Below are 12,870 nucleotides of genomic sequence, written 5' to 3' on the forward strand. Positions count from 1 at the left end.
GGTGTAGGCCCAAGATGGCGAGAGAGGAAATGGGGAAACAGGCAAAGCTCATTTGGAATTTGGAACCTGTGTGGTGAGGTCTGACCACCACAGTGAACATCTAAATTCTTGGTGAAGGCTCTGCTTTGCTTCTTCCCTGAATGGTTCAAATTATGAAGGGTTGGATCTTTCTTTCCTTTTAGGGGGAATTAATAAGCAAATGAAGATGTGCACATGGGTAAAACCTCCCCTAGGCTGGTCAGTGAACACAGAACGGGGCATCCTACCCTAGTTTTTACAAGCAGTAAAGAGCAAGATGGCATCCTTGCCAGTCCTCTGCTCTCTACCAAGGCCAGGACTAAATTGTACGCCATCTGAAACCCAGTAGGCACAGTTTTTAAAGTCTTCCACCTACCTGAAGACTTGGAGTTTGAAAACCAGCCTCTTTCCTCTGCTTTTAACCCTCTTTTCCATAGAAGTTTCCAGAAAAGTTCAGCAAGGGAACCAAAAACTGTGAATGTCCACAAGATTTCCAAACAACAGCAACAATAAAATACAATAACAACAACAAAACCCTCACCCAAACATTTAAAAGTTAAAAATGCCAGTGTTTTCCTTAGCTTGAGGCAAAAATGACTTTTTTATTACATGGGGAAAAGGAGCATGAAATCTCACAGGCCTTTGCCAAAGCTGAAACTCTCTGGGTAGGCCTTCAGAAGGCGCAGGACGCTGAGCGGGCCATGGAAGGCGTGCTCTTTAATTAGAAGTGCATGGGTCTCTTTGGCTCCATCTTCCCGATATTCACTAAGATCTCCCCTGCCTGGTCCTCTTTCATTCCCTGGCGGAGGAGGGGGGGTGGCTCTGGCATCAGCGAGGTTCTTTTGTAGGGAATGCACAATGAAGAGGGCAGGCTCACAACAGCTGACCAGAAAGGCTCTGACAAAGCAGGCCTTCTGTTTCTTGCTTCGTAGTCCCTTCATAACAACTTCCTATGGATGTTTAGATTATAGGAATTCCTTACTTAGGAAACAGATGTGTTCCAAGCAGAGAGGTCGCTGGATATGGGCTGTGAGGCCAAGACTGTCTGGCTTCAAAGCCTGGATCTGCCGTTTGTTAGCTGTGCATATTGGGCCAGTTAATTAGGTCTGCTTAGCATAGCTTCTTCCTCTGTAAGATGGAGCTAAGACCTACCCTGAAAAGTGGTTGGGGAATTAGGGGAGATGTATTTACATGAAGTATTGGCTGATCCAGTACTGCTTTCTTTTTGACTGCACTGATGAATTCAGTGATATTGTCCCAGGGGAAGCGTTTCCTTACTCATGAGTTGAAACTTTTGATGATAACGAAGATGTCAAGATGAGATTTAGTCTCTCTGAATTTCAGAGAGATTGAACATTTTGAAATTTCAAGAGTTCAACTCAGAGCTAGTTTACTCCTGACTTTATACACTTCATAAGGACAAACTGTAACAACTGCCTTTCCTTAACAACACAGGACATTTGCTTGACAACTGAATTCTTCAGTTTCCGTAGGAGATAGGGCACAAACTGGGAATCAGTATAGAAAGATCCCGTGGGATACTGGTTCAGCACAGACAGACATGCAATCTGGAATGTTAAGTCCCCGTCAGATGTCAAGTGAAATAACCCAACGATTTTACCCCTTGTCAGGCAATCACAACTGGTAGAGCAGGAAATGTCTGGGGCATCCCCTTCATGCACTGTGCTGACCAGCACATTGGGATGGATTTAAGTTCCCGTCCCAACAAAGAACCTGTCGAAGGCAGTCAGCCCTATGCAAGTAGGAAGACCACCTACCCCTGCACTTTCTCTCAGATGCTGAACATTGATGCCACAATATTGTTGCGCAATTGCCCACAGAGAATTCTTTCTTAACATTAAAAAACTGCATTAATATAGCTTGCAGGCAAATTAACGTACAATGACTAAGATAAATAACAAACTTGGAGGAAATGTCATTATTTCATTCTTTTTTATGGCTTACTAATATTCCAGTGTGTGTGTGTGTGTGTGTGTGTGTGTGTGTGTGTGTGTGTGCGTGCCACATCTTCTTTATCCATTCATCTGTCAATGGACATTTAGGTTGCTTCTATGTCCTGGCTATTGTAAATAGTGCTGCTATGAATGTTAGGGTGCATGTATCTTTTCAAATTAGAGTTTTCTCCAGATATATGCCCAGGAGTGGGATTGCTGGATCATACAGCAGCTCTATTTTTAGTTTTTTAAGGAACCTCCGTACTGTTCTCCCAACATGGATGGACCTAAAGAGTATCCTATTAAGTGAAGTAAGTCAAACAGAGAGAGAGAAATATCACATGATATCACTTATACGTGGAATCTAAAAAAATGATACAAATGAACTTATTTACAAAACAGAAACAGACTCACAGATATAGAAAACAAACTTAGGGACTTCCCTGGTGGTCCAGTGGTAAGACTCCATGCTCCCAATGCAGGGGGCCCAGGTTCGATCCCTGGTCGGGGAACTAGATCCCGCATGCATGCCACAACTAACAGTTCGCATGCCGCAACTAAGAAGTCTGCATGCCGCAACTAAAAGATCCTGCATGCCATAATGAAGATCCCGTGTGCCACAACTAAGACCCAGAGCAGCCAAAATAAATTAAAAATAAATAAATAAATACTTTTAAGAAAAAGAAAAAAACTTACAGTTACCAAAGGGGATAGCAGTGGGTGGAGGGAAAGATAAAGTAGGAGTTGCGGATTAACATATACACACTACTACATATAAAATAGGTAAATAAGGACCTACCGTATAACACGGGGAACTATATTCAGTATTTTGTAATAACCTATAATAGAAAAGAATCTGAAAAAGAATATACATGAATATATATATATATATATATATATATATATATATATATAAAAATATATATATAAATAAAACTGAATCCCTATGCTGTACACCTGAAACTAACACAAGATTGTAAATTAACTATACTGCAATTAAAATATGGAGGTAAGTGTACAGGAATATTAATGTCCATTTGAAATATCCAAAGGGATAATTGTTGCTGGCTCCTTTCAAAAAGTAAAATCCTGGGCTTCCCTGGTGGCACAGCAGTTAAGAATCCGCCTGCCAATGCAGGGGACATGGGTTCGAGCCCCGGTCCGGGAAGATCCCATATGCCGCGGAGTAACTAAGCCCGTGCACCACAACTACTGAGCCCACGTGCCACAACTACTGAAGCCTGCGTGCCTAGAGCCCGTGCTCTGGAACAAGAGAAGCCACCGCAATGAGAAGCCCGCACACTGCAACGAAGAGTAGCCCCCGCTCACTGCGACTAGAGATAAAGCCCACGCGCAGCAACGAAGACCCAACGCAGCCAAAAATTTTTTAAAAAAAAGTTAAAAAAAAAAGTAAAATCCTTTTCTCCTACAAGGAGATTTGGCTTTCTCAGCAATGAGACTCTTACGAGGGAATGGGCAATGCTGGGCTGTGAAGCAAAGAGTTAACCATTGGATACATAGAGGTTAAGAGCATAGGTCTTTCAGAGACACAAGTTTGAATACATCTACAATGAGTGACTTCGAGTGAAATTCTTAACCTCTGTAAGCCTCAGCTTTACCATCTGCAAAATGGGGGTGAGAAAGAATCTCTTCCTTGGGTGGTTGTGAAGATGACCTGGGGTAATGCATGCAACAACAGTATATCAGGAGCACTCAATATTATGTCTGCTATTATAATAAAACCGTTAGGGATCCAGGAAAACCTAGGGAAATTCACAGTTCTGATGCCTATGATAGGGACTTAGATGATCATAGGAATTAGTTGGTTAGGAGTTCAAGTTCTGGGACATCACCTAGGCAGTAGGAAGCACTCAGTGCTGGCTAAGGCAGGCACGGTCCGCAAACTGACGTGTCAGAGGGAGTCAGCAAGGTCTGAGTGCTCCTTCACCGTGATCTATATGGCTGATCAGTACAGGTGCCCGAGAGCCCCAGCTATACTTTTACCAGGAAATGTTACTTGGTTAGGGAAGGAATAGAGGTACGTGAATGGAAAACATTATATTAGCTACCTATGGGGGCAAGATACAATAATAATAGCACCATCTTACATTTGTAAAAACATCTACAAAGTATCTCTGCAAATGTTACCTCATTTAATTCTTTCATCTGTAAAATGGGGCCAAGAATGCCTATCTTATTACCCCATTGACAGAGGAGGTTATGGAGATTCTGAAATGCTAGGTGACTTGCCCAAGGGTAGACAGAACGTAAAGACAAGTCAAAGGTGTTGGTGTGACGGTATTTGTTAAGTAACAGATACCAGAATCTCAGGGACTTAATATATAGGCATGTATTTCTTGGTTCTAGGATAATTCAAGGTGGGTATCCCTGTTCCCTGGGAAAAACAGGGGTCCTTATGGTGATTCAGGGATTCAGGTGCCTGGTACCTTGTGGCTCTACCACCACCATGTGGCTTCTCTGTAAGAAAGGCATGCTCTGCAAGAGCATGGCAGAACTCATGTTTCTATGAGTCAGGCCTAGAAGTGATATACATAGATATCAGTTCTGCTCACATTCTGCTGGTTAGAACTCAGTGACGTGGCCACACCTAACTGCAATAGAGCCCAGAAAATGAAGACTAGCTGTGTGCCCAAGAAGAGGAGAACACAGGTGTGGTCAACAACACTGGCCCATCCCTGCCACAGCCAGAAAACCATATCACTTGAATCCAAGATCAGTGTTACTTCTATTATACTGGGTTCATGCTGTAATGGATTTTTAATGAGTTAATACATCTACATGGCATAATCCAAGGCATGGAGTACACCTCTGCAGACCTTAACACAGAGAGGCATTGAGGGCCACTGAAATTTGGGAGAATGCAGTCTAAAAAGGTCACTGGCAGGTAGAAGACAGGGTCATGCCATGTGACAACCCTGAAAGGGGGCTTCTTAGCTGTTGGGAAGGTACAGGGACATGCCTATATATGATGGCAGCAATGTTGAGCCAACGGGATGAAGCAAGAGTCACGAAATTACCACGGCGAAGCTCTCTGCCTTATCACCACCTAAATTAGGACAAAATGTGAAGTGATGCCATTAAGCAAGAGGATAACTTGGGCTCTGGCTTTTGAGTCCAAATATCAAGTTCTAAGAAGAGCTCCCTGAGGCCAAGGACTAGGTCTTTAATCCCTAAAAGCCTGACACTAAGTAGTTTCTCAGTCCACATTTTGTTGAGTGTATGAAAGAAGGAAGAAATAAGTACACATTTAAGTTTATATTGTTTCTGCATCCCATCTTACAAGGCTCAGCAATCCACATTTGAATCAGTGAAAGCTCTTGAATTCTTACTAGTGTCAGTGAGTGGACACCATCCATGTCCATTTATTGAATAATTGAGAATACACAACTATCCAAGTCAAGGTGCTGTATCATAAAATGAACTATTCATGTTTTGATAAGCACAGTTTAATGTGAATTGTTTATTATATTTTGTGGTGTGTTTTGTAAAAGTAATGAAGACTTAGTAATGTGAGTCACTGCCAGCTCTTTGCTGGTAAATGCCGTTCCATGCCTGCACACTTCCTCCATTACTGACTTTCGGATGCTTTACTGAGGGACAGCAGTGTGGTGCACCAAGACTCCGAGAACAGACTGGCAATGTCAAAAGGAAGTGACCCACCAGAAGAACTGTCTGCTGTGTCGACTTCTACGCCACATCAGCAACCTGGGAAGTGATTTTCATAATCTGTGTTAGTAAAGGTGCACTAATTCCACTAAAATGAGTTTCCTTGGAATCCACCCATGATATTTTGCGGCAGGAGAATTTTTTGATAATGACTGCACTGTTTGAAAATCACATTCTTAATTAACTAGAGTAAAAAAAATCCAAGTAAAGTTCTGGCCCAAAATGCATAACCTGAATCCATTCATGAGGAAGCATTAGATAAACCCAAATCAAGGAACATTTTATGAAACAATGGGACTGTACTCTTCAAAATAAATGTCATGAAACTTTACAAAGACAGATGGAAGAACTGTTCTAGATTAAAGGGGACTAAAGACATGACTACTGAATGCAATGCTTGAGCCTGGATTAGAACATGGACTGTTTTTAAAAATTGCTCTACGATGGCCAAGAAGCACATGAAAAGCTGCTCAACATCACTAATTATTAGAGAAATGCAAATCAAAACTACAATGAGGTATCACCTCACACCAGTTAGAATGGGCAGCATCAGAAAATCTACAAACAACAAATGCTGGAGAGGGTGTGGAGAAAAGGGAACCCTCTTGCACTGTTGGTGGGAATGTACATTCATACAGCCACTATGGAGAACAGTATGGAGGTTCCTTAAAAAACTAAGAATAGAATTACCATATGATCCAGCAATCCCACTACTGGGCATATACCCAGAGAAAACCATAATTCAAAAAGACACATGCACTCGAATGTTCATTGCAGCACTATTTACAATAGCCAGGTCATGGAAGCAACCTAAATGCCCATCGACAGATGAATGGATAAAGAAGATGTGGTACATATATACAATGGAATATTACTCAGCCATAAAAAGGAACGAAATTGAGTCATTTGTTGAGACGTGGATGGACCTAGAGACTGTCATACAGAGTGAAATAAGTCAGAAAGAGAAAAACAAATATCGTATATTAACGCACGTATGTGGAACCTAGAAAAGTGGAACAGATGAACCGGTTTGCAGGGCAGAAGTTGAGACACAGATGTAGAGAACAAACATATGGACACCAAGGAGGGAAAACCGCGGAGGGGTGGGGATGGTGGTGTGCTGAACTGGGCGATTGGGATTGACATGTACACACTGATGTGTATAAAATTGATGACTAATAAGAACCTGCAGTATAAACAAACAAACAAACAAAAAATTGCTCTATGGAGAAAACCATAATTCAAAAAGATACATGCACCCTAATGTTCATTGCAGCACTACTGACAATAGCCAGGACATGGAAGCAACCTAAATGTCCATCGACAGAGGAATGGATAAAGAATATGTGGGGTTTGTGTGTGTGTATGCACATATATATATGCAATGGAATACTACTCAGCCACAAAAAAAGAATGAAATAATGCCATTTGCAGCAATATGGATGGACATAGAGATTGTCATACTGAGTGAAGTAAGTCAGACAGAGAAAGACAAATATATGACATCACTTATATGTGGAATCTAAAAAATGTTATAAATGAACTTATTTACAAAACAGAAACAGATTTACAGACCTAGAAAACAAACTTATGGTTACCAGGGGTAAGTGGGGGTGATAAATTGGGAGACTGGGATTGACATATACACACTACTATATATAAAATAGATAAATAATAAGGACCTATGGTACAGCACAGGGAACTCTACTCAATACTCTGTAATGGCCTTTGTAGGAAAAGAATCTAAAACAGAGTGGATATATGTATATGTATAACTAAATCACTTTGCTGTACACCTGAAATTGATACAACATTGTAACAACTATACTCCAATACAAATTTTTAAAAATTGCTCTAAAGGACATTATTGAAACAATCAGCAAAATTTTAATATGGACTCTATACCAGCTAATGGTGGAATATCAATGCTCAATTTCCTGAATTGGATAATTGCACTGTGGTTTTGTACGACAATGCCATTACATACTGAAATATTTAGAGGAAAAGGGTCACGATGTCTGCATGCTAGTCTCAAATGGTTCGGTAAATAATGATAACCATACCTACATATAGAGATTTGAAGGTCTGTTAGAGTAGCTAGAGTTACCTTAACTAATATTCTGTCTCACCAATTACTTGGCCTTATTGTCCTACCATCTGAAAAATGTTAATAAGTAAATCTAAGTGAAAGTTTGTGGAAGTTCATTATTCTATTTCCATCATTTTTCTGTAGGTTTAATTTTTTTCATAAATAAGGTTAAAAAAGACACACACACACACACACACACACACACACACACACACACAAGGACCATATCCCCGTTCAGGATCAGCAAGTGTTAGAAGCAGAATAGGTCTTTAATATTCCTAAGGTATTAACCTTAAGACCTTCCATGAATTCTTGACTTGGTTAATATCCATAGAACATAGCATCCCTCATCAAATGCAGTGAAACAAAACTTCCTGAGCAAAAATGTGTATGTGACAAGAAGAGAAAACAAAACCACCTTGAGATGTGGAGGCTAGCAATTGCCTGGACTTCCCTTAGAAAGAGGCTTGTTGCAGTGCTCGAAATCCATGCCCCACCAAAAATAGAAATGACTGTCAGGGTCACTCACGAAGAGTTGGAATGGCAGTTGTTGAATCTTCAGATGCCAAGAATCCACCATATTTGGAAATCAGCAGGGGTTCCTTTTTGAGCTCCAGATATTTGGGGTTAGAGTGTTTTGTTTGGGAAGTTGGGTGGGTGGTTTGGGAGTCCCAATGAGCTTTTCTGGATGAAGGGATTGAAATGTTTGTGGGGAAGTGGTAAAGGGAGGTCAAAGAATAGTTGGGGATTGATAGTTGAAGAGAAAAACTAAATGGAGTTCAGCTACAGTTCAACTCAGCCTCCTCTTCCCACCTGCAGTCCAGGAGCAGTTGCTTTCCCTGCAGAAAAGGGGCTGTTACATGTGTAGGGAACAAAGATGGAATTTATTGCACTGGGTTATCCATTCTATATAAGTTATTGTGACTAGATAAAAAGAAAATGGTCTTTCTAAGCCATCTGCCTAGAGAGAGAAATAGCAGTGCAGTAGGCAGTCTTTATAATGGTTTTTATTGTAATGGGATTTTTTAAAATTGATGGTCAGAGGTCAGGTGATCTATCAGGTTTCCGATTAAATTTTGGATTTCCCCTTCCATAAGTCATTTTTCTAAAGAGACTGGACAACTGGGTTATGTTTACTAGTTGACATGTGCCCAGCAAGTTGAAAAACATTTTTAATTTGGGAAAATAGTCATGCCACTCCTGCCAGAACCCATTCTGTTTTCTTTTTGCCTTCAGTGTTTATCTTAAAGTCCTTAAAATCCCAGTTAGGGCCTTTTGAAATCTCACTCTGAAGTATATTTTCAGTCCATACCCTCCCAACTCTGCCACCACCCAATCCTGCACCCACAATGTAGTCACTAGGATACTTAAAGTTCTCCAAACACATCATACCCTTATGACTAGTTCCATGCTGTTTCCTATTTTGTCTTCTGGAAACACTCTGCCTGCCATCTCTACCTAGTGAACTCTTATCCATCCTTCAAAGCTCAGCTCAAATATCACCTCTTCTAGAATACCTTCCATGATTCTTGCTCCCTCCTTAATCCCAGGCACAGTGAATCACTTCCTTTTCTGTCCTCCAATGGTACCTTTTCAACCCTCTGTCATAGTCATTCACACAGTCTTCTAGAATTAATTTCCTGACTAGATTTTTAACAACTTGGGTATAGAGACCCTGTTTTGTACCTCTGCATGCTCTGTATCCAGAACAATCGATGCTACATAGTAGGTATTCAAAAATGTGTGTTGAGGAATGACTCAATCAATGACATGATCAATGGCTGGGAAAACTGCAACTATGTGCACTGTCTTGCCTACAAGCTAAACACTCAAAATGTATGAACACAGCATAACAACAGCCTCTGTTCACTGAGTGCCTACTTTCCGCTGGCACAATGCATACATTTTATCTCACATCAACTCTACTGCATGATTACTGTTATGTTCATTTTACAAATGAATAAAAACCAAGTTATGTAGGAATCTTTGGTGACTGGGGCCCTCCTCTTTGTGTCCCTTTGGAGAAAGGCTATCCCTCAATATCTTTGGGACAAGATGGATGGAATAAGGAGGAAATCTGGAATCCAGACGCTCTCAGCCTATTCCTATAGCTCTCCCTAGCATCCTTCTGCCGACCAGTGGCCACCACTGGCCACTAAAGGTAGTTTTGACGCAAGTAATAACGGTACTCTGCATTCTCCTGGTATTGATAGTTATTGAAATCACAGGGGTTTTTTTTTCCACATTCTGAGCCCCTGAGTTGTCCAGGTTTGGCAGCAACATATCTAGAACATGCTACAGGCCATTCTGAAAAATCAGGTGTAAACTCTGTGGTGATTCTCTACAAGGGCCGGGGAATGGTTTGGGCTTTCCAGTAATACAGCCTTTCCTGCTGAGCCTATCAGGACCATACTGCAAATCTCTAGGAAACATATTGGCTCCCATTCATCACCCCTTCTCCATTATCCCTAATGCCATTAGCTCTACGTGCCATCCCACTAATGACGCACTGCTATTTGGTAGTCAGAAATTTATCCTTACTCACTATGTGCCATCTATATTCCTCATCCAAGAAAGTGGCAGGGCCCTTTTTAGTGGCATCATTTGTTAATCAGATTCACACAAATGAAAATCACCTGGAATCTTCCAATTCACTTGGCAATGTGGTTATTCAGAATGAAAAAGAAAAGGCATAAACAGAAAACAATTGAAATCCCCATCTTTTAAAATATGTACATATCTGAATAACAGCTAAATAAATCTAACCTTAGCTTGGTGATTTTTTTTTCCACACAAGGTTAACTGGCTTTAAAAAAATAAGGAAAAATGTAATTCATAGAAAACGAACCAAGCATTTACTTTAACCAACTCACTTTTCTTCTAGTTCAGCAGTTTACAGAATTGCTCCCTAATCCTCCAGTGAAAAGGTTTTAAGTGACAGATACAAGAGCTTGTCTCCTGGAAACCCCAGCCTACCACCAGCCTGAGGGACTTGTACTCATCTTGGAAAGAGTCCTCCTGTCTGGGTGCCCAGAGGCAGGATGAGGTGGTAGCCATCTCATATCTACTTTTAAACACAAAAATTCTACAGATTTGAATAGACATTTTGGCAAAGAAGATATATGAATGGCCAATAAGCACATGAAAAGATGCTCAACATCATTAGTCATCAGAGAAATACAAATCATCACCATAATGAGACACCATTTCACACCCACTGAAATGGTGATAATAATTTTTAAAAGACAATAACAAGCATTGGTAAGGATGTGGAGAAACTGGAACCCTCATTACACTGCTGATGAGAATGTAAAATGGTACAGCCAATTTGGAAAACTGTTCAGCAACTTCTTTAAAGCTGAAACCTAAATTTACCCTATGACCCAGCAATTCTACTCCTAGGTATCTCTCTACTCAAGAGAACTAAAAACATACATCCACACAAAGATTCGCATGTAAATGTTCAGAGTAGCATTATTCACAATAGGCAAAAGGCGGAAACACCTCAAATGTCTACCAACTAGTGAATGGCTAGATAAAATGTGGCACAACCATAACAAGAGAATACTATTCAGCAATAAAAAGGAATGAAATAATGATACATGCTAGAACATGAGTGAAACTCAAAAGCGTGATGCTAAATGAAAGAAGTCAGATGCAAAAAGCCACTCCATTGATAGGAAATGTCCAGAAAAGGCAACTCTATAGGGACAGAAAGTAGACTAGTGGTTGCCTGGGCTGGAAGTGGGAAGATAGATCAACTATAAATGAGTATGAAGGATCTTACGGGGATGATAAGAATGTTTAAAACTGGACGATGGTTCTCAATCAACAATACTTCAGTAAAAATAAAATAAAATTTAAAAAAAAGAAAAAAACTCAACTATGGTGACGGTTGCACAACTTGGTAAATTTACTAAAAAGTCATTAAATTGTACACTTAAAATGGGTGGGCAGTGTGGGGAATATAGTTGATAATTATGTAGTATCTTTGTATGGTGACATATCATAACTAGATTTATTGTGATAAGTTTGAAATGTATAGAAATATTGAATCGCTATGTTGTGTAAAAGGAATTAACAAGTGTTGCAGGTCAAACTTCAAAAACAAACAAAACAAACTCATAGAAAAAGAGATCAGATTTGTGGTTACCAGAGGAGAGGGGTGGGGTGAGGGGAAATGGATGAAGGTGGTCAAAAGGTACAAACTTCCAGTTATAAGATAAGTAAGTACCAGGGATGTAATGTACAGCATGATAAATATAATTAACACTGCTGCATGTTATATATGAAAGTTAAGGGAGTAAATCCTGAGTTCTCAACACGAGGAAAAAATTTTTTTCTATTTCATTAATGCTGCATCTATATGAGATGATGGATGTCCACTAAGCTTATTGCGGTCATCATTCCATGATGTATGTAAGTCAAATCATTATGCTGTACACCCTAAACTTATACAGTGCTGTATGTCAATTATATCTCAGTAAAACTGGAAGGACAAATATTTTAAGGTTAAAAAAATGGGTGAATTTTATGGTATGTAAAGCATACCTCAATACCACTGTTTAAAAAATTAATAAAAATTGTTAAAGAGTTACATTTTACATAGCACCAGCCACTCCTTTCTCCAGCTCAGCTGATTGGGGTCCCTTTGTGGTCTTCAGCCCCGTGAGGCCCCTACAGTCCACTCAGTTCTCTGGAGGGCTGGTAGGGGTACCTTCAACTGCACTGGCCAGGTTTCCACCACTCTTAAACTTGAATGGACATTGTGCAGAGATGCCGGGCCATCCGGGGGACAATTCCCACCAAAAGCCTGCTTAATCCCGCCACAGCAGACAGATAGTTCTTACACATCTCTGGGTTGTGCCAGGACAGTCACCCTGGGGATGGGGATGGGATTCAAGTGGGAAGGGGGGTTCTCTTGTTCTCAAGCAGTTGGCATTCTGTTCTGGTTTCAGGAATACTGATTCCCTGGGAGCCCTTCTAATCTCCTTTCCCCATAATCCCAGTTTGCTCCATTTTCTTTCTTAAACCAAAAATACTTTCAGAGCAGTCACTGTGTACAACAAGCACTGCATTTATTATTATTATGACTATTATTATCACTATTTAACAAACATA

The 12,870-nt window shown here is 40.4% G+C and overlaps 1 protein-coding gene and 1 non-coding gene across 7 annotated transcripts in view; one reads left to right on the top strand and one right to left on the bottom strand.

Annotated features, from left to right (window-relative positions):
- The window catches only part of RAI2 (retinoic acid induced 2), a 397,723-nt gene that overhangs the window by 284,615 nt on the left and 100,238 nt on the right, over positions 1 to 12,870 (bottom strand). The window lies entirely within an intron of this gene.
- Positions 2,414 to 2,485, top strand: TRNAW-CCA (transfer RNA tryptophan (anticodon CCA)). The gene has a single exon. It is a non-coding gene; the product is annotated as a tRNA-Trp (tRNA).

Source organism: Balaenoptera ricei, chromosome X (genome assembly GCF_028023285.1).
Source record: "Balaenoptera ricei isolate mBalRic1 chromosome X, mBalRic1.hap2, whole genome shotgun sequence".
In the NCBI taxonomy this organism is placed as follows: Eukaryota; Metazoa; Chordata; class Mammalia; order Artiodactyla; family Balaenopteridae; genus Balaenoptera; species Balaenoptera ricei.